The sequence below is a fragment of the Topomyia yanbarensis genome, chromosome 2 (assembly GCF_030247195.1).
Source record: "Topomyia yanbarensis strain Yona2022 chromosome 2, ASM3024719v1, whole genome shotgun sequence".
Classification (NCBI taxonomy): domain Eukaryota; kingdom Metazoa; phylum Arthropoda; class Insecta; order Diptera; family Culicidae; genus Topomyia; species Topomyia yanbarensis.
Genome location: NC_080671.1, coordinates 388,541,437 through 388,565,740, shown reverse-complemented (window position 1 = coordinate 388,565,740; position 24,304 = coordinate 388,541,437). Strand labels below are relative to the sequence as shown.

General features: G+C 39.2%; 1 protein-coding gene across 3 annotated transcripts in view; it reads right to left on the bottom strand.

Annotated features, from left to right (window-relative positions):
* LOC131684761 (serine/threonine-protein kinase minibrain) overlaps positions 1–24,304 on the bottom strand; it is a 262,707-nt gene that overhangs the window by 104,934 nt on the left and 133,469 nt on the right. The window lies entirely within an intron of this gene.

Below are 24,304 nucleotides of genomic sequence, written 5' to 3'. Positions count from 1 at the left end.
CTACTGGCTCCCGTGTAGGTGGGCGTAGGCGAAAAACATCACGGTTTTACGTTTCCCGGGACCGAGAACGGTGGTTACCGTGGCAAAAGAAATTCGTCGAAAATATTCGGTTTTACTGAGCTCGACACGGTATACCGTGGTGTACCACAACGTTCCACATGACGAAATGACTCGCGAGTAAAGCGTCCAAGGTCTTCTACATCTTCTACTGGCGGCTGTAGGTAGGTACATATGTACACTGCAAAGATTGAAACTTACGGAAGCCCTGCCGCGGTGTTCGCTGAAAATATAAATGCCCTGGTTTTATATTTTTTCCGTCTTCGATTAAAAAAAAGGAAAGATGAAAAGGTTCATTTCAATTGCGAGAAACGCGATCTATTTATATTCGGCGTCAATAAGAACACCTGGCGAGGGGTTCGCCGATGATGGTCTTAAACGTTCAACGAATGGAAAGTTCTATTTTACAATTGTATATAGTAGATCGGAACTTTATTAAAATTTTAGCAATACGGTCACGGTGGTTGTATACTTAATGTATTATTAATATTATTTACGAATTCGCAAATGAAATTTTTTGGAATTGTTGTGGTCATTTGGCACAGTTTAATGCGGGAGCTTAATGATTCGGGGTCACTTAAGTTCTGAATCCTACGCACGCAATTTTGCCACTACAAGCGAAGATTCTTTACTGCATTTTTAGCGTCACCTGAGAACGCCTAAAAATCATTCGGTATGCGTGATGAATTGTCGCTTTTGTCAACACCATCATCGCTATTGCTGTCTTGAAGTACACACGGTCGACTGTTTTGAAAGGCTTCTTCGATTTGCTGACTACTCTTGAAAAAAAAAGCTCCATAAAACATCACCTTTAATAAGAGTAATTAAACTGAAGAGGAGTTTTAAAGGACTCTTGAGTGTCACAGGCTTTGTATTCGTATACAGGCTTGGCGTTCGGATTTGCCCAAGGGTCTGTATCTGAACCATCGGTTAGGCTAGATAGAAGCAAATCATAGTTCCTGCTTCCCGTACAAATTTTCTGCACCTTGTTTTTGCAGTCTACTTCCATTCACCGAAAATATCGGACACGAAAAGTTCGCGAAACAAATTAGAAGAATATACACAGTTATCCAGACGCGTTAAGCACACGTTGCGCTGTGCTAAAGAAATACACATCAAAGCACCGTTATTTTCGTTCCGGTAGTAGAAATTAGGTTTTACACCAACCGACATAACCCCACAAAATGAGCCGGATGAACTTCGTTTGACAATTCTCGGTGGTTTGTTTACATGGGAGTTACGTGAAGTTCGAATGTGACAGATGAGCACCCGTTGCATTCGAAATCACGCAACTGAGAAAGTAAACAAACCACCGAGAATTGTCAAACGTGTACTTTATTAATCATGAGTTCATTCATGTCGTCATCTTGTAGAACTCAATTGTATCGATCGAGATTACCTTGCGTGAACATCATGAGTTTACTCTCCCCGGTATCTGTACGACAGTTGTGCATTTCAGGAACCTCAAATATAGACCCCCTAAACCACATGTACGAAATGTACTGATAGGATTCAAACGTTCCGGCGCACCAGAATCTTTTGCATCACCCAACAGCATGAAACACTTTGTTCAGTGTGAGCAAGTTAGAGTCAAGATCGCCGCGTACTGTGAAGATAACACAGTATAAGTAAAACTGCACGATCTGCCTCCGGCAACACCCGATCATACTATTAAAGAGCTTATACCGTTATATGGTGAAAGACGATTTAAACATCCCATTCCTTCCTTCGTTACTCTGGAACCTGGATCTGCCTATTCTCAAACGACGCTGTGTACTTATGTCAATCAGTCTTCCGCGGAATAATACTGTAAACAATCAGCACGCAGCAAAAAAAAACTTGCGCGGGCGTACTCCATACAAAAAAAATGTCAAAGCAAAAAAATTACTCAAATTCCAACACCCCTGCTAAACTATCAGAAGAATTCCACGAAGATCCGTCCGAAAATCATTAAAATCGTGACCGATCATCTTCCGTTTCACCGGCATGGAAGACTAAACATTTTTCACAAGTAATATGATCATTTTGACTCAAGATCAATTTTTAAAAAAGGGGTAGACGTTCTTGCACGCAGCAATTTCAAAAAAAATGTTCGATTGCCATATTTCATACAGAAAAACTATCTGAGAACGAGTTACAGGGAATGAATACTTATACACACTGAAAAAAAAGTGTTATTTTCCACTGAACAAAAATTTGTTAAAAATATAAATTGCAAAAAAAAATTCTTCTAAACAAAGAAAATAAATATTTTGAATGTGCATGATGGAAAACTTATCAATAAAAAAGTTTTTCCATTAATAACTTTATACATGTTTTCAAATTTCATACTAATTGACAGACAAAACTGAAATTTTATTACAGAATAAATTCTAAATGTCATGTATCCGGAGGGCTCCCCGTTAGAATCAGACAATTGCAGACAAGACGGGAAATGACACCCATTAAAATTATGCTTAAGGCCAATTGCAGCGGGTCGTGATTCTAAATGTGACATTCATTGAACGTTCAATATGTGCGGGCGTAGGGACGATCGCGGGTATCATCAGCAAAGGGCTCGAGCGTTTGTGTGTTAACGTGTTCGTATGTCACGTGGGCGTTTGTATGTCGCGTGTGCTAGCGTGCATGTAACTTCGCGTGTATCAATTCGATTTCATAACCGTGTGTCCATTCGCATATTTGCGTGTGTTCTTGGATGGTCGAGCGTGAACCGTAAATCTAATACTTAATTTTCGGTGTACGGTTCAGATATTAAAAGAGAGTTAGTTCTTCCTTATTACTAGAGTTCCCGGTCATATTTACAGGAAACGTGTTCCGAATGTAACCGATTCATGATCGCGCGAACACGGGCATTTGTAGGTTCACTCCTGAGACCGCGATTGTAAATTTATAAGTGCTGAAACGTTCACTTAGTCACCAGGGTGTTTACGAGATCACGGGCGTAGGTGCGCGTGGATGATCACGAAGGTCTTGAGCGTCTGTATGTTAACGTGTTTGTCGCTTGCGCTAGCGTGCATGTAACTTCGCGTGCAGAATTCGATTTTTCAACCGAGGGGCCGTTCGCATATTCGTGTGTATTCTTGGATGATCGCGCGCGGACCGTGAATCTGATACTTAATGTTTAGTGTATGGTACAGATGTTAGAAGAGGGTAAGTTTTCCCATATCACAAGAGTTCCCGGTCATGTCCAACTGAAGGCGGCTAAGACCGAAGGAAGCGACTTCTTGACATGACCGATGCATTATCGCGCGAACATGGGCGTTTGGAAGTGCCCGCTTGAGACCACGTTTATAAGTTTACTAGTGCTAAAGCATTTACTTAATCACTGGAGTATTTTCATGTCTCTAGGACCGAGAGTAAAGACTTCCGAACGTAACCTATTCATGATTGTGTGAGCGGTAGGTTATTGCTTGAAACTGCGTTTGTAAGTTTATATGTTCTTCCACGTCATTAAATCACCGGTGTGTTTCAATGTTGGCGAAATCGCGGACGTAAGTATGTGTAGATGATTGCAATTGCATGTTGGCGTTTGTGACCAGGTTTGTCTTATCGCGTAGGCCACGAGCGTTTGTATGTATATGCGCGAATATGCAATTAATTGTGTTAGTGAGTGTTATTATGAGTCTAACTTAGAATATAATAAACCTGTTTTAATCCACCTAGAGGTGCAATTGTGCCTTTCTCATTTCTACAAACTATGATTTAATAGCTGGTTCGTACAATATAACATTGTGGAAATGTCTTTCATTCTTATTACACTTGGTAAGTATATATAAGAGCACATTTTTGCATTCATCGCGGTATCGGTTTGAATCGGAGTTTTCTATGTGATCGCACTCCACAACCCGTAACTCCGGAGCCGAAAGTCGGATGGAGATGGAATTTAATATCAGTTTCCGACGACGCAACACCTTTCATTTGAGACTAAGTTGATCAAATCGGTCTAGCTATTTTCGAGAAACCAATATAACCGTTATTCTGAATTTGGATGCTTCCGGATCCGTCGATGGTGGCCAGTATGGCCAAAGAGACTTTGAATGACTGTTGGTGGCCTAGATCTACAAATTCAACAGTTGTGTTTACATTTTGGAAAAAATTTCACCTTTTTACATTCATCGCAGAATTCGTTAGAATCGGGATTTGCTGCGTGATCGTACGTATCACCCTGTAATTCAGGAACCAGAACTCGGATCCACACAAAATTCAACAGCAGCTGATGGACCTTTCATTTAAAATCAAGTTTGTCAAAATCGGTTCAGAAAATTTCGAGAAACAAACCGATGTGGACAAATCAACAAATTTTGTTTTGTAACCATACTCTTCAACTCGTAATCCGGAACAAGATGTCGGTTGAAAATGAAATTCAATAGCAACCTATGGGAATATTATACCTTTCATTTGAATCTTAGTTTGTAAAAATCGGTTCAGCCATCTCCGAGAAATCGATGTGGACATTTTGTTAACAAATCCGCACATACACACATACATACATACATACATACATACATACATACATACATACATACATACATACATACATACATACATACATACATACATACATACATACATACATACATACACATACATACACACAGATATTTTGCGATCTCGATGAACTGAATCGAATGTTATATGAGACTCGGCCCTCCGGGCCTCGGTTAGAAAGTCGAATTTTGGAGCAATTGCATAACCTTTCTATATGAGAAAGTCAAAAGAATAATATTTAATTAGCTTAATCAGCATGAGTTCAATGTTATCTTCATGTGATTATATTTTGAAATGTTGGTGGAATGGGTTTGAAAGTGGAGAGAATGGGGGGTTAGTAGAGTGGGAGTGGAGGATGCGTCAGAAATCCTTCATCTTATTTCGGTATACGGGGTGGATGAAGGAAATGCGGGCGTGAGGGTGGTCCAAGGGGAGAGGAGTGATGAAGGAGGGAGGTGTAAGGGCAAGGCAAGGGGGGGGGGAGGGGCGGCTACGCAATACTCAACTGCATATTTTGCCTTCCATTTGAGACTTGGTTTGAGAAAATCGGTTCAGTCATCACCGAAGAACCGATGTGACTTTAATTGTGGAATATGCCCGGAATTCCGGACTTCCGGAATCGTCAATAGTGGACAATATATTCAAAGAATGTTTGATTGGCAATCAGTGATCTAGATCTGCGATTAGAAGTAATTTGGTGACCATTTCAATAGTTTTTAGCCTCTGAGGTATTACGATTGTACCGATTTATATGGGAAATTCCAGTGTATGCTTACTAACACCCCTGTAACTCTGGAAGCAAGAGTCAGAACCGAATGAAATTCAGCAGCAGTCAATGGTATTACTGTATCTTTCATTTGAAATCAAATTTGTAAAAATCGGTAGAGAATTCGTTGGGGAATATGTGTGATATTAGCTTAGGAACTTGGCGGGTTCCCCGGGGGCGTCATGAACCGTCATAGGTGGCCAATGTGGTCAAAGCTGCTTAAATTGATCATTAGTGATCCAGACCCGCAAACTAGAGTAATGTTACATCAATTTTAATATGTTTTACATCATTTTAACATCATGGTGGAACCAGTTTATATGGGAATTTGCTGTGTGACCGCACTCTTCAACCCGTAACTCCGGAACTGGAAGTCGGATCAACTAAAAATTCAATAGCAGCTTATGGGAGCGTTATGCCTATCAGATGAAACTACGAAAATCGGTTCAGCCATCTCTGAGAAAATTGTGTGAGTTTAAATGACACACACACATACACACACACATACATACACACACAGACATTTGCCTATCTCGACGAACTGAATCGAATGGTGTATGGTATAAAAGTCGATTTTTACAGTGATTGCATAGCCTTTCTTTATATGAGAAAGGCAAAAAGGAACCATAACATGCCGAATAAAGAAAAAATATACAAAGATAGTGGAAAAGTAAACCAATAGAAGCACAACAAAACAGACGAATGAAGTAGAAGAGAAGAATACATGTAACATGCACTCAAACTACTTCAACTTTATGATATATTCTTCCCTAAGGAGGAAAAGCTGGGTAAACACCAATCCTTCCCCCAAAGGCGAAAATTTTTGGTGAAACCACTCTCCTTAGGAAGGATTGGCCTACTAAGCCAAAACAAGTTCCGGCTTCGCTGTGTCCAATCGGCTTAACAGAACTTCTAGTCTAAAGGGAAATCACGTTTGACCAGTCGTTTGATTGGAAACACAAATAGTGTTTCCATTTTAGGATTTAGCGTCAAGCCGTCGCTAATCTATTCCGGCAATAAGTTAGTGTCGGATTCTGATGAGACGAAGTCGAAACGCACCCATGACTTTATTGCTTTGACTAGTCCAAATGCAGCAAATTATGTTTATTTAACCCTCAAAAAGGCAAGGGGTCCAGAGGCCCGGATAGTTACAGTTCTCTAGTTTCAATGAACTTGTAATTTGAAATACAAATGATCGAACGTTTTCGGGACTTCTCAGTGAGCCATGGTGATTAGCCATTGTAGACACAGCCACCACCTTACACAATGTAACAAACCCGTTACGGGCAAAAGAAACTGATGGGAATCCATCGGCAGTGGTGGGTAGCCGCTGTAGACACAGCCACCACCTTACACAGCCTTACATAAATGGCAATTAATTGATGCCAATCGTCGACAGGTTTTCAGTGGTGATCTTATGTGGCTTTTCTTTTATCTGTTCTCACGGTAAAAAGGGACATGTTTGTCTTTACCTGGAGGCATGTTGGTGGACTTGAGTGATTCGTAGTTATGCTGCCAAAGTTCGACTCACACCCACCCAACAGAAGACAAAAGTTAAGCTCGTAAGATATTAAGCCTGTTCCAATGACCCAGCCACTTCTAGTTTTCCGATCTGTATATTTCACATCCTTGCTCTTACTTGAGTACTATGGCTCTAAATTTTAATAACTTTCCCTACCCAGTAATCTCTAGCTAATTGAATGTCGTTAAAACGTAAGAAAATGTGGCCCGGACGGCCGTCTGTCAAATACCATTCGACTCAGTTCGTCGAATTCGGCAAATGTCTGTGTGTTTGCGTATGTATGTGTGTATGTATGTATGTATATATGTATGTGACCAAAACCATGCACATCGGTTACTCGGAGATGGCTGAACCGATTTCATCAAATCACTTGTCTCAAATGAAAGGTACAACGTTCCCATAGGCTGCTATTGAATTTTATTCAATTCCGAGTTCCGGTTCCGGAGTTACGGGTTTAAGAGTACGGACACACAGCAAATTCACATTTTTGCCTTTCTTCTATAGAATAGTTATGCAATCACTCTGAACATCGTCAACTTAATCCCGGTTTTTTTACTTACATAGGTGTTCTGTATTTTAACAGGGTCGTAGTTAGGGGAATACGGTGAGATCCCCCCCGCCCACATCACTCACCACCCTTCCCTAAACGGCCCTTCCCTCATCAAGTACCCCTCTACGCGGATAAAATTTTCTAATTCCTAGAATAAATTTTCCTAGTGGGTCTGAAAAACCAGTGCAAAATTTGGTTTGAAATGATTTTGAGTTGAGAAATTTTTGGCGGGGTCTAAATCCCCGAACCCTCCTCCTGGATTCGTCGCTGGTTTCAAGTGTTTCAGCGTCGACATATAGAGACCAAAGTTCGTAGCTGTCGATTTATTGAACGTATGTGTAAATCGCCCTGAATATTCAATAGGCATTTCCATCATTATATTAAACATAACATAGCCATGGAATCGTAGTTTGGATAAATGAGAAAGGCACAATTGCACCACTAGGTGGTTTAAAACGGTTTTTTTTTATATAAAAGCAAGGCTAAGCCCCATGATGCTTCGCACACGACTTGCATATTTTAGTAGAAGAGTAGTTTTGAAGCCTCCTGTTTCGCCTCATACCACATGGGAGCAGGACTCAGTGCACAGTCGTCCAGAATTCAAATTTAGGAATTTTTAGATTTCACTGAAACTAAACCTTTTTGCCTTATTATGTCTCTGGAAAAGTTTTCATAGTTTGTGGGCCCCTTCTTTTTGTTAAAGCAGCAGTTACGATGGTTCAAATTTTACCAAGATCAAAAATTATACTTTTTAGTCATTCTAGATAGAGTCATATGACCTTCAGTAAAGTTGTAGAACGATAAATTTTAGAAAAGTTTGCTGAAGACATGTAAGCTTTATCTTTCATAATTTCCATTTTACAACAAATTTAAAATCAAAGGTTAGGGTGTTTCTTAGAAAAACTGTTTTATTCAAATAACTTTTGCTGTATTTATTTAAAACTGAAGTAGTCTTCAGAGAACTTTTAGATCGTTTTAAGGTGAACAATCTTAATAGGGTTAGATTTTTCTAAAGAAATTTCTCTAACTCGAAAAGAGGCGAGTGATCTTATGCTTAAAACCTCTATAATCAAAACAAAAGAAATGAAAACTGCAAAAGTTATATTAACAATTTGGCTTTTCGTTAATTGACCATTGGTAGTATGTTTAAATTACTTTCACGTTGAACAATATTAAAGATATGGATTCGTTTTCATGATAACATTTTGCGCTTTACAAGACTATTCTATCATTTCAAATGGTGGGTAGGATGGTTCTAAATTTATTAAAATCAGAAAATTAACTTTTTAATTGTTCGAGATAGTTTTGCAGCCTTCCAGAAAATTGAAAAAATCTAATTTTAAAAAACTTTGTCGAAGACACTGGAACTCTTTTCATTTAACAAGAAATTTACCGAAAAAAAATTACGGTGTTTCTTAAAAAAAAGTTTTATCAATATGACTTTTGTAGTTTTGATTCTTCATTAAGATGACTTTAGAAATACTTTTCTTAATATACTGAACCTCTAGCTGCTTTCGTTATAAAGTTATATATTAGACTTTTGACTAAAAATGAACTATTTTTTGAGTAAATATTGCAGGGTATACAAAAAATACTGTATTTGCAATTTTTTGGTGATCCATACTACAAAGCAAGCTATTTCACATGACAGAAACCATATTTAATGTTAAGTGCTATTTGAAAAATTATGTTTATATGTAAGTGTTTTCATAACTTTGAAACGAAACAAGTTTAGTACTTAGTATATGAAAACAAATTATACACCCCAAAATAAGTTATCCAAAGAGTACTTTGGTGTTACATAAAAACTACAAAAGTTATAGAAATAAAAACCGTTTTTTAAGGAACACTCTAAAGCTTACATTTGGATTTGTCGTGCAAAAAATATAAAAGATAGAACATGTGTGTCTTCAGCTATTTTTTCTAACATGTGCTGTTTTACAACTTCATCGAAGACAGTCAAACGTTATCTCGAATCGTTAAAAAGTTCAATTTTAAATCTTTTCAAAATAAGCACCACCCTAGCTTTTGTTTAAACGAAAAGATGGGCCTTGCATAGTATAGCAACTTTCCTAAACATATGGTAATGCTAAGTTATTTAGTATTAGCAAAAAGTAAAAATTCGTGCTAAATTTACATTTTGGACCAGTGGATCAATACTTGGCTGAGATACTTCAAGCCGCCGGATGCCACACGGCCTTTAGGATGATATTGTGCAAAGAGAAATAATATTATCAATCTCCCTGCGAACCACAGAGGAAACTCATCCCAGTCACTCAACAAAAGGCACAAATCTCCGAACTAGGCGGGAAAAGTGCCATTTGAATTATTATATTCTACTTAGTCCAAGCAGAATTCAGATAACTTGCTTCTTGATATGAAATGTGCGTCGAGGTCGGAATACCGATATTTTGAATCGAAATGTTGCTAACAGAATGCCCTTTTACGAAACGTGGTTTATTTTGCACGATCTAGCTACATTGAAAAGATTAAAAAAGGAAAATTGAAACCACCGCCTCATACTCCCCATACAGTGAAGAAAGTTTTTCGTGCACGATTTGTGTCTGAACCATTATTCTACTTACATATCTGCAACATATTGGGTTGTGAACACTTACCTGAAAAGAAAAGTAAATGGAAACGCTTAGTAAAATTGTAGAGTGGCAATATTTATTTTTGCCTTATATTTATTACAAATTATAAATTATTCTCTACCATATACGTACAAGTAAATATTCATTGAAGGTATAAACCACTAACCGTTTCCTTAAATGGAATCACAATCAATATCAGATCCTAAATAATTAAATGATCAACCGTTTCATAGCTCAAATTGAAAATGAATGTAAAGTATAATCGAAACTGTTAACTAGGTTGAAAAATTCAGCACTGCACATCGAAAGCTTTTCCGCTGCCAAAAAACTGTAGTTTGACAAAACTCCCCTCCTTTTCTCGTGCAAACCGGAAATTCCACACAACGTAGAAATAAATAATTCCACAAACCATATCACAAACACAATCCGACAAAGAGGTAAAAATTGCTCAATTAAAGTGAACAAATACCGCCAGAGTCCGAAACGAAAGAGAAATTTGATGCCTCCACGAGTTCGGGGTGTAAAATTAGATTTAATTAGGCGCCATCCACCACGGTCGGAAAGTTACCGATACGGAAAGGTAAAAGTAAAATGCCGTTGATTTGTGCCGGTGGCTTCGATTACATATCCGCACAAAATCGGTAATGAATTTAATAAACCAATTGGACCATGATACGTTTGGAATTGGCCGCGATCGTTTGGTGTAAATAAATAGCCATTCGTATGTTTCGTAGTGAAAGTAGTCTTCTGAACAATTGCATCAAATTAGGTTACATTTTCTTTACTTAAATAAAATGCCAGCAGGAAACACATAATCCATCTTTGCAAGAGTCAATGGTTGATGAGATCCAAAATCACATCTAAAACCCCCTAAATGTCCCCACCTCAAAAACAGACAGTATTCCATGAGGTCAACTTTCGCGCCAAATTTCCTTGCATCGATTTATTATTCTGTCGTTTCTGTTCCTGACAGAAAATCTTTTCGCCGGATGTTCATGTACCGCGAAGAAAAACGCCTGCTCCACCTTTTGGCTTCCCGAAACATAATTCAGTCAAAGAAGTATGTCTGCTGTTGTCTGTTCTGTCTTCGGCTCCCGACCCGAGTGCTATTAGTAATAAGACAACGAACTCCCAGCGCGCAGCAGAACCGATATTTGTGTGTTTTACTTTTCTCGTTGTACCAACAACAGAACAGGCCGGATCAGTGTTGCCACGTGCAGAGATTTATCTGGAAAGTTACAAGTTTGTTTTGGTAGCACTTTTTTACAGCCTAATGTTGTATTTAGAAAACACAAATGTAGTATAGAGTAGTTGTGTTCTTATAGTTTGATTGCAAGAACAGCCATTATTTAGAAAATGCAAATTTGTAAATTTGGCTGAAAAGTAGACGACAAACAGCAAAGTTTATGATTTCTACCATCCTAAGATTTGTTATTAGTATAGCGACTAACTGAGACCTTCAAATCCAATTTTGAAAAAAACTCACAATGAAAACAATAATCACAAAAATACAATGGTCAAACTCAAATGTTATCCGAAAACTGGTGTGAGTTTAAGCAATACGAAATTCGCATATGGAAACTGATACCTTTATTCTTGCCGTTGTGATGTAACGAGATATGTGAGTATAAGCAGTAAAACTTGGAGCTCCGGTCACATACGATGGCCAGTGACTTCAGGTCTCTATGCATTAAACGGAGTGTTCTGATGACGAAAATGGAGCTTAGCCTTACATACGTCGCATATAGTCAATTCCATCATACTGAAAACGCAGTAATAATAACCTTCAAAAATTTGGCCCAGGCGAGAAGATACATTTTGTATAAAAACCAGAAATACGTGATTGAGTGTGACAATCGAATCAAGACACCGTAAATATGAAAATTTTAAAATTCGTCCATATACATACATAACTTGACACCGCGTACCTGCAATATTGTAATTCAGAGAAGTGAAATAACTAGTTACGATACGGAGGATACTTCAAGAAACTTGCAAGGGGTTCTCAACGATGTTTGTTTCATGAGAATTCCTACTAAACGTTGCCATTGAACAGACAACTATTGGCATATACAAGGTACAACATTATATGTGCCAGTTCTGTGATGAGACTTATGGAAAACTATGCTCAGAGGAAAAATCATCAACGAAAATCAACTCCATTACACAGTTTACAATACTAACAACTGAATCACAATTGGTAGCCAAATTTAAGGTTGCTGTACTGGCCACATTGACATCCAAAACTACAACATCCAGTACCTCAAAATATACAACCAGCACCATCATCGAGAAAGTAACTGCGAAAGGCGATCCCGATCAGAAACACATAACAAAAACGTTTCAAAACTGTTTCTCATGCTGTTGTAAATTTCTGTTATTTTAACTACTAACTAGACCAGATTTATAACACAGCTTGCTACGAGAATTGCATTCTGTTATAATCTTGTTATTGCATTCTGATCGGGATGGGTTTATACTTGTGACCCGTAAGTGCATAAAGCAAGAAAGAACATCGACAAGAGGGACGTTAATGATCACCAAAATGCACCGCAGCGCGAAAAGATCTCGGGGCGCACAATGACAAGCCGTGCGCACGGAATCTGCGGGACGCTAATATTCTTTTGTTTTATGTTTTGTGAATATATAAAAGACCCACGATTCCGTTCTCTGTTCCATTCCAAAGGACCAAAGGAGTGACATTAACCTTCTTAGCCAAGTCACTCCCAACGTTTTATCCTAACCCCCTATAAACTGAAACGGTCGCTACGGTTGTCCTCGTTTCTTCCTCATTCAAGTTTCAAAACGATTCGTTGGTTGAATTGTTCATTAAATAAATAACTCCTTGCCGTGTAATATTGAAACATCTTCAAACCAAACTCTGCACAGTAGGCCTGGCTGTTTTAAAATCTGCGACATATTATAATATGCTTCAAATATTAATGCTGACAAGAAAAACACTAAAGACTAACTGCTGTGTTTTCCAGGATGCTCTTCAATACTGGCTGTGTAAAGGTTAGAATAGAATAGAATAAATAGAATAGAATATAAAAGACCCGCGATTCCGTCCAGCTAACGCATTGATCCGTGTCAAATATGAGAATCAAAGATTTTTGAACTCACTAAAAGCCGGAACGTCAGGCAGTAAACGACAATAGTTTTACTCAAGAAGGCTGAGACAACCGTTTTCAAATAATTTTTATCATCTCTTCATCCCAGTCATTTGAACATAACCAATTAACTAGGGAACTAAGAAAATGTACAAGGGACTTAAAGCTCAATCAGAAAATTCATGAATCTAATGAAAACGGAAACTAAACATTTGAAAAGAGCAAATCTTTAGAAGTCAATAGTTAGATTTATATATTTGCGGGTCTTAAATATCAGGTAACAAAAATCATCTACATTATTATGTCAACTGTTTAAAAAGCGATTATATACTAGACTTTTCATATAGGTATGCCACGATAGCACGTACCCACGATAATGCATACACACTAAAAAAAATATTAAAATGGGATGACGTAAACAACCACACACAGCATAATTTTTCGACTGACCATACAATTTAACATCCTGTACAATTTTCGGTTATGTTGTGAGCTCACTGGTGAAATGTATGTGTGTAGCCCATATATTATCAGCTGACATTTTTTTTCTAATGACGCTATGGTGATACAATTTTCATATCGCGTGTAACGTTCCGTTATATTTGATGGAAGCTGTTTATTACAGCTCATTCAATGGAAATTTATCGGTATTTCTCCAATGGTGTACATTTTGCCTCGATAGTACGCCAACATTTTACTTCGATATTAAGCCTACAATTTCTCACTTTATTTTGTAAACTTCAAAAAAATAGGCCACTTTTAGTCTTGTGAGCTGTAAAGGGAATATTTGCGATGTTTGTTTGTTTCAATTGCCGTCAAGTTATACTTTATCGATGTTTTGGCTGTTTTCGGCAAATCGACGACTAATCTCCCATTCTAAACATACAAACGCTCGTGTCCTTCGCGATAACATAAACCTGGTCACAACCGCAAACATGCAATTGCAATCATCCACACATACCCCGCGATCTTGCCAACATTAAAACACCCCGGTAATTTAGTGAATGTTTTAGCACTTATAAAGTTACGAACGTGGTCTCAATCATTAACCTACCGCTCGCGCGATCATGAATCAGTCCCGTCCTGAAGTCTCTACCCTAGATCATAGCAGCCAAACCTCATGCCTTCAACTGGACTAATCAAAATGACGATCATATATACACGGCGACATGACCGGGAACTCTAATGAAATGGTAGAACTTACTCTCTTCTAGCATCTGAGCCGTGCACTAAAAATCAAGTATCAGAATCACGGTCCGCGCGTGATCATTAAAGAACATGCGAGTGGCCACAAAGTGATTGAAAATAATTTATATACGCGTTACTTACACGCTAGCACACGCGACAAACACGTTAACACGTTAAACGCTCGAGTCCTTCGCGATCATTCAAGCACACATACGCCCGCGATCTCACCAACAGGATAACGCCCTGTTGTAGCACTTATAAATTCACGGTCGGTCTCAATAGTGAACCTACAAACGCCCGTGTTCGTGCGATCATGAACCGGTTACGTCCGTATTCTCGGCCCTAGTAGCATAGGTCCAATGCCTTCAGGTGGACCAAACAAAAAATGACACTCATATCAGCTAAGCAACACGTTCCATGGCGACATGACAGGAAACTCTAGTGAAATGGGAAAACTCACTTTCTTCTAGCACCTGAACTCATACACTGAAAATTAAGTATCAGGTTCACGGTCCGCGCAATCATCTAAAAGCTCGTGAATATGCGAATAGACATACGGTTTTAAAATCGAATTTATACACGCGACAAACACGTTAACATACAAATGCTTGAGCCCTTCGCGATCATCCATGCAACCTACACCCGTGATCTCGCATACATGATAACATCCCAGTGTGAGTAACGTGTCAGCACTTATACATTTTCAAACGCGGTGTCAAGCGTGAACCTACAAACTCCTGTGCTTGCGCGATCACGAATCGGTCACATCCGGAAATCGCTATTCTCGGTACCAGCAGTCTATGCCTTCAATTGGACTAATTAAAATATAGACAGATCTCATATCCACTGGACAACACGTTCCATGGCGACATGACCCGGGACTCTAGTGATATGGAGTAACTCACTCCCTGTAAGAATGTGAATTGTACACCGAAAACTAAATATAAAAATGACGGTCCGCGTGACCATCCAAGAACACACGCGAATATGTGAATGGCAACACAGTTACAAAATCGAATTTATACACGCAAAGTCACATGCACACGAGCACACGCGACAAACACGTTAACATACGAAGGCTTAAGCCCTTCGCGATCAACAACGCTCACCTACGCCCGCGATCGCGCAAACTTGATAACACCCCGGTAATAACGCTTTAGCACTTAAGAAACTTCAAACGCGGTCGCAAACGCAAACCTACAAACGTCCGTGTTTGCGCGATCATGAATCGGTCACGTTTGGAAATCATCACCCTACGTCCTAGCAACATTTAGTTGGACCAATCGAAAAATAAAGCTCATATCCACTAGACAACACCTTCCATGGCAACATGACAGGAAACTCTAGTGATACGGAAGAACTCACTTTATTCTAGCATCTGAGCCGTACATAAAAAATTAAGTATTAAATTAAAGGTCTGCGCGCGATCATCCAAGAACACACGCGAATATGCGAAAGGCCCTCGGTTATAAAATAGAATTTATACACGTGAAGCTACATACACCTTAGCACACGCGACATACAAACGCACAAGCGATTGAACACGTTAACGTACAAACGCTCGAATCGTTCGCGATGATACACGCAATCTCGAAGTATCTACGCCCGCACATATCTGATCCATACAATAAATATCACATTCAGAATCACGCCCCGCTACAATTAGCATTGGGCAGTGTTTTAGTGGGCGACGTTGCCTGTTGAAGGGTTAGTTAGACAAAATAAACCTGTTTAAGTTATCCATTGTCACACCAGATTCGAAACAATTGGTGTAAAACCCGGAGGCCCAGAGATCGTCCCAAAACTACTGGAGTCTACGGGTCAAACTCGGAGGGGCACCAGCCCTACACTTCATGGAGCGACGTCCCCAGTAAATTCAAGTTTGATTTCGCCCAGAAACTGATGATCTAGCAAGGAATATGCAACTGCGGGCTCGATGGATTCAAACTTCAAGACTGTATAAGCAAGAGAATCTGGATAAATAAATATTACCTTTCATTAAGTCTCACAAAGGTCCGGTAAAGTTCTGGCCAGATTTCGCAAGCTACCACAGTGCCAGAATGTGCTACAGTGGTACCGCGACAATAAGGAGGATTCGGTTGACAAGGATATCATTTCATTTTTTCGTATAATCGAAAAGTATTGAGCAATTATCAAGATCTAATTAGTCAACACTGGAAAACGATACTAGACTCCACGCAGATGTCTCGATGTTGGCAAGAAAAAATGGTTGACTAGTCCAGTGTGCGGCAGATGGCGGGAACTTCAAATGCGAATTCACCCGAACGTCGTCCAAATAATTATGCAATTTCTTTTATAAAAATACAATTAAAAAAGCCTTCATTTGAACTAAATTTCATTTTCGAAATCAAATCAAAGCCGAAAACACCTGGTTCTATGTGCCCAAAAGAGAACAGAATAACACAGTATAGATGAAAAACTCCCGATACAGATGAAAATGTGGCAACACTGATTCGGGTGCCGGCGGGATAACGAACCAAAACTTCACAGAGAGCAAAAAGAAACAGCTCACCATTAAGCTGAATCGGGGCGGGGGGATTGTCCTTGGTTCGCTCGCTGAAATTATAGGTCATTCGCTCTTGCGCCCGACAGGCTGCTGTTGCTGCTGCTGCTGCTACTACTGGGCCGGGGGCCGCACGAAGTGAATGAGTTGTTGTGCCGCGGAAATGAGGGGGGCGGTGACAACAGGAGCAGTCTCGTCGACTGGCAGTAATAAATTTGCAGAACCCAAACTTGTGTTTGTTTCTTTCGGACGCGGTTTTGTGCTTGCCGTGTGCCGCCGGCTAGTAACATAGTGCCACCACGAGAGGTAAATACATTGACACCAGCACTGCCTATTGGCGCTGGGATAGGTAAGCAAGCATAACCGAAAGCTAGAGGGGGGAAGAAGCGCCAGTGATGGTAAACTGATAGAGAATGTTGAAGTCGCACAGTTCTTACGCATGATTGATGGATGGTAAAAGCAACCCATTTTAGTATAGTTGACATTGATATAGAAAATTTTCGTGAGGATTACGTCAACTGTGTAATTGTCTACAGGATCTGGTATTTATTGTATTACCGAAGTAAGACGCTGATTTCACAAACCTGGCGATAGATGTTCGAGCCTCAACCAGGAAGAATTTACATTGATACAAAGCATCATTGTACTAGTCTGGAAATGGTCCGATGATCTAAGAATTGTTTTAAAATAAATTCTTATCAATTTTAAGAACTCTCACTGTAGTCATAACTTAAACACAAACAAACCATAAAATTAAACGAATAATTCGCCTATTATCGATCGGTTCGAAGTTCAGCAATCATTTACACCCGAGTCGGTTGTCGGTTCCCTCCACAGCACAATTCATTGCAGTGCTTTATTCCGTCGTAAATCGAAAGCGACGCATTTGCTACTGATACGTCCGGAGTGGAGTCCAATCCCGACAAAGTGACCGAACCGAACGGAAATGTCTAATTGAATTACCGCTCCCTGTTTCTGATGAATGGTCTGGCGCTCGTGTGAGGATGAGAAACTTCGCCATAGCCTAGATAAGCGTCTTCTGATTTGTCATCCCATCACCATAGGAGCACGTGGAAACACACACACAAACACACGCGCACACCCACACACGAGCAAAACCGGACAGCGGAAACGCAAAAGGAATTGAGTTGTTGAACTGCGAAGAAGCTGATGGTCCGTTCCTGTAGCTACAGATTCTGCAAGTTCGCCGCTTTTCTCTTCGTTGACCAGCACGAACGAAGACTGGGGTGAAAATCGCTTTATATGCATGTACGGAAACAAATCAAATAAAATTTAATAATGCGTCACCATTGGAAGCAGGGTCGTAAACGTCAAGCGGGCGTCAATCAGCTGAGGGATAGATGTATGTGTGTAGGTTAAACAAACCATATACCTAATAACTGCGCCATGCGTAGATTTAGGGAAAAACAAAGTTCACTGTCGAATCGCCAAACAGCTACGTTGGTGGTTTGATTTCTTTAATTGCGTCTAAAATCATAGATAGTCGTCACAAAGCGTGTCATACATGCCAATTGGAACTACAAAGGAATATTTTGTATCACAAGATTAATTAGCAATTATGCGGCTTTTGCGAACTATTCAATTGTTGAAACGAAGTAGCGGGTTTCAAAATAGATTTAATTGACTAAACTACTGTTTCTACGCGCATTCTGTACGGATTTTCAAAATAATCCCTACGGATAAGGATTTTTAATGTGTTGGTGTTTCTGTTCGGTGGCATGATAAGTAACTCATTCAACGGATAGATTAAATATTAAGAAAACTGCTATAATTGACGTAATTTTTAGACGGATTTCCGAGCCGTGAAATTCGTCGACACTTCCAGCTAAATGAAATAGGTAAACATACGGAATCTATTCCCAGTCAAAATTTTCCAGAAATTTCCGTAATATTAAGGAATACGCTCATCGATTTTAACAGTCATACGATCAAATCAATTAGAATCTTTGATCACCTGGTTATTCGATAAAATAATTTCCATAGAAATCTCCCAAGAAATAAATTCCATTTCAATTACGTTTTTGATCTGACATAAATGTGATCAGTCTACAAGTCAACCTACACGTTATGGACAGAATCTTGAAGGAATAAAAATCAAATTAAACTAGCCGAATGAATGCCATGGTATACATTGGTCACCCGATTTTATTAGCACCCGTTTTTATCTACCCCCGATTTTATCAGCCTCATATTAAAATTGATAGTTGGTAGTTTGTTGGGCTCAAGTAGACTAACCATGCTGAATTTGAGTAAATCCTTTCCTCTCTTTTTTACGCAAAAGTATTGTTTTATTTTGCACTGTCCTCTTAAAGAAAATTTAAACTAAATAATCAGGAAAGGGTATGAAGCTATATTTAGGTACTAAAGAAGAATATTTTAAGAGCTTCGGTTTCTTAAAGTGAAAGAAAAGTATATGTCCCGATTTTGTCAATGTATCCGTTTTATCAGCATGAAATTCACCAAGGGTCTTCACTGTATTATACAAGTTTCGATTGTGATGGCGATCGAAGTATAACTCACATCACTGCTTTGAATGGTTCTACAGAATTCTCTTGATTCGCACTACATACTAGACTGCGAGCGTCAGTAGAAAGACTATCAACGACCAACCATGTTGATCCTACGATAAATTCTTGAGATTGGAACAATCTGGAGCTGATAACGCTAAATCATGTCTTTACGATAGACTAATTTAGCCGACTCGTACGATGGAATTTCGACTTTCAACCGAGGGCAGGGCCGAGTCTTTTATACCATTCGACTCAGTTTGTCGAGATCGGAAAAAAATCTACATGTATGTGCATATGTGTGTATGCATGTATGTATCAAACAATCTCGCCGATTTTCCTCGGAGATGGCTGGACCGATTTACACAACCTTAGTCTCAAGTGAAAGGTACAACCTTCTCATCGCTATTGAGTTTTTTATTGATCCGACTTCTGGTTCCGGAGTTACGAGTTGAAGAGTACGATCACTCAGTAAATTCCCATGTAAACTGGTAACACCATGATGTTCAAATAATGAAATACATATTATGTTTGCATGTTTGCAATATTACTTGGATATGCGTGTCGTGACCCACCGAAGACGCCTCGACCACAATGGCCATCTATGACGGTTCTTGATGCCTCCGAGAAACTCGCCAAGTTCCTAAGCTCATATTCTCTAGTGAACTCTTAACCGATTTTCACAAACTTAATTTCAGATAAAAGATATAATACTGCCATTGACTGTTATTGAATTTCGTTCAGTACTGACTTTTGCTTCCGGAGTTACAGATTGGTTATTGCGGTCACAGTAATTTCTCATATAAACCGGTACAATCGTAATACCTTATAGGTTAAAAATCTATTGAAATGAGCATCAAATTACTTCAATTCCTAGGCCTAGTTCACTGATAGTGAATCAAACTTTCTTGGAATATATTGTCCACTATCAATAATTCCGAAAGTCCCGGGTTCCGGCCATATTCCAGAACTAAAGCCACTTCGGTGATGACTGAACCAATTTTCATTGTCAGTTTTAATTGATATTATATGAAGTTGGCTGTTGCACCCCCTCCCATCCACCTCATACCATTCTTCCTCTCACACCCTCTCTCCAAAAAATCGTGACTCGAAATCCAGGTTGCTTTGAAATCATGTCAGAAAAAAAGTTGTAGAGAAATAATAAAATAAGAAAACCATTTTTTCGAAAGTTGTCGTACTGGAGCTGTATTGCTAGGTTCTCGGAAGGGCTCCCCGTCAGAATCATTCAATTGCAGCGGGCTATGTGCGGGCGTAGAGATTTCGCGATCGCGTGTATCATCGAGAAGGGCTCGAGCATTTGTACGTTAACGTATTCGATCGGGTGTGCTTTTGTATGCCGCGGGTGCTAACGTGTATGTAACTTCGCCTGCATTAATTTTATTTTAAAAACCGAGTGTCCATTGGCATATTTGCGCGTGTTCTTAGATAATCGCACGCAGACCGTGAATCTGATACTTAATTATTGGTGTACGGTCCAGGTGCTACAAAAAGTGAGTTCTTTGAATGTATGGACCTAAGTTGCTAAGACGGAGGGTAAAGACTTCACGGGCATTTGTGAGCTCGCGTTTTAGACCGCGTTTGTAACTTTGTAAGTACTAAAGCCTTCACCTTATTACCGGATTGTTATCAAGTTTTCGCGATCGCGGGCGTAGGTGAGCGTGGATGATCGCGAAGGGCTTAAGCGTTCGTATGATAACCTGTATGTCGTGTGTGCTCGCGTGCATGTCACGTCGCGTGTATAAAGTCAATTTTGTAACCATTTGCCAGTCACGTATTCGCGTATGTTCTTGGATGTTAATTTTGATGTTTAGTTTCCGGTATACGGTTCAGATTCTGACAGGCAGAGCCGTAGCGTGGTGTCCTGACACCCTTGGCGGAGTGTCAGTTTTGCCATTTCCTCTCGACGTTTGAACAATAATTTATTGTGTACATGAAAATGGCACGCTTATCCTAACTTATTCCATGACTTATCCTCACTTAGCTTATAAAGCAGATCAAGATTTCAACGCTCTTCAAATACGAGGGACACCCCGACCAACGGCACGCTATGGGCCTGAGTAGGAAAAATAAAATTGTTGAACGATGCGGCATTAAAAATACAACAAAAGTTGCATAACATTCCACTGGCACAAACTTAACTTGGACACCCAAAGTTTATTCGTGAATTAGGAGACTCAAAGTTTAAGTTTTTAAGTTTAAATTATTTTTTGAAGTTTTTTTATGCGGGGGATACGTACCGAAAATCTTTCGAAAGCGACGTGGACAATTGAAGTTTCCCAGCCTATTTCGGACAGAACCATCAATATAGAGCGCTAATAGATGATTAAAATTTTGTGAAATTTTAAACATTAGTCACTGAAGATTTATCTGCAATCTCATTCGAAGTCAGGTGTTTAAAGATGACGGACGGATGTCTAATAGGTATGAGCGTCACTTATTTTGTTGATCCAACTGAAGGCCTAGGCTGCTAGGACCGAAGGTAGATATTTCCGGACGTGACATTTGTAGCTTTCCGCTTTAGACCGCGTGTTAATGTTTATTAGTTTATTAGAGTTGTTTTCATGTTTGCGAGACCGCTGGTTTTAGTTTGGGTGGATGATCGTGAAGGTCTTAAGCGTTTGTATGTTAACGTGCTGAATGCTAGAAGAAAGTGAGATTCCCCATATCACCAGAGTTCCGGTCAGTCAGGTCGCGCCATGGACCGTGTTATTTAGTGGAGATGAGTGTCATTTAGTCCAATTGAAGGCATGCTACAAGGGGTAAGGGACTGTCGGACGTGACCGATTCATGATCGCATGAACACTTGTGCTGGTATACCTGCGGTTGGAACCGCGTTCGTGAGATTATAAGTGCTTAAACGTTCACTTAATCACTGGGGTATTTTCATGTTTGTGAGATCGCAGACGTAGTTGTGCGTGTACGAGGCTCAAGCGTTTGTATGTTAACGTGTTTGTCGCGTATATGTAACTTCGCATGGATAAATTCGATTCTAAAACCGTGTAGCACTTCGGAAATTCACGTGTGTTCTTTAAAGATCACGCAGATCGTGAACTTGATGCCCAATTTAGTAGAAAAAAGATCTCCCATATCACTTGAGTTCCCAGTTATGTAGCCATGGAACGAGTCGTCTAGCGAATATGAGCGATTTTTTTATTAGTCCAACATGCCACGCCTGTCCATGAGGCTAGGCCGCTAGGATCTAGAGTAGAGACTTCCAGACCTAACTCATGATCGCACGAGCGGTGAGTTAATGCTTGAGACCGCGTTTGTAAATTTATAAGTGCTAAAACGTTGACTTAATTATCGGGCTGTTTTAATATTGACGAGATCGCGATCGTAAGTTTGTGCGGATGATTGCAATTGCATATTCGCGTTTGTGACCAGGTTTGTGTTATCACGAAGACCACGAGCGTCTGTACGTTTTGCATGAGAGAGATTGTGAGTCTAAATGAGATAATATGCAAGTGGTTGTGTTAGTGAGTGTTAGTATGAATCTTGTTTAAGATAAAGTAATAAATAGAAAAATGACATTTCGAATAAATTACCAAACTACAAAAAGTTGAATAACTTTCACAATTTCCATCCGATTTAAGCCGATAAGTGCTTATGTTTATTGTCTATTAGCAGGCTTTCCCATAAAACTATCTTGATCAAACGCTCATATTTCTTTAAAAAAATAAGAAAAAATACGAAAAAGTTTAATAAACTCGTAAATAACATGAGAACCAGTAGTCGCCCTAAAACAAAATGTTCAAATGACCGAAAATGCACTCAATTACCTTTAATTCAACATAATAGTATTTCATATCGATGCACTACAACCGAAGATATTTGGATTTTGCTGAACGTACTTTTGATTTGAAAAGCGAATTTTTTATTGTAAATCGAAAACTGCTCGACTGTAAATTTTTTGGACTTAGTTTTCGGATTCAGCACACAAAATTTACATCAGAAATGGGTTTCAGATGTTGAAGTTCAGATTTTAATTTTTATTTTGTAAATTACTGTTATTAAAGATAGGATATTACTACCTTCGACAAAGTTTATTGTAGATGTATTTACTACAACTTTACAGAATACCCTAAGCAACCAATAAGCATTATAACGTAGCCTAATCTCTACTTTAGACCTGCATATAGGGCGGTCTTAAAAAACCGTTAAGCCCCATATTCTGATATGACGCTGGTATTCTGCCAGAAAAGGTGAAATATTGTGCTGTTACTGTGCAGAGATTGACAGACCGTTTTTGCACTACAATTGCTATTATATAGCACGAATGAATGTGTCAAATTTGTAAGCCCAATTTCGGCACAACTCATGCTAGCAAGAAGCTTCAATTCGCTATCATTTTCCGCAATGTTTTTGCGCTTTTCTATGTTTCCATTTCGATATCACGAACAAAAAGAAAAATATTGAAATACTGTTTAAAACTGTAATTGACTGTCTTCTAATGCTTTGAATGAATATCCTTGATGGATTTTTTTCTCATACGATATGAATACTGTTTTACGAAAAATATCTTTATTAAATCTCGAACAGAGGTATGCCTCACCCTTCACGGAAAGTGCGCTGCTTTCGCTGCATAGGCCTGTTTTTATTAGCCCCTTGGTGAATTTTGGGCTGATAAAACGAGGATATTGACAAAATCGGGACATACATTTTTTTCTATGACGCTAATATAGAGCTTGCGGCCATTGTAAATGCTACAATGAATTTTCAATGCAACATTGGTGCGGATATATGACCAATATTGCACAATGGTCTAATGTTAAGGGTTACTTGGGACACCGATTTGCCGTCTTTAATTCCACGAAAAAGAAAAGTTGCATCTCACTTATAGGACGATCTATATTTTTGCCTAAACAGAAGATAACCTTCTATAAAACCTTCCGCTTCAACTAACCATTTCGAAGTTATCCGAAACGAACACGTTTTTCGCTTTTTGATCTACTGTAC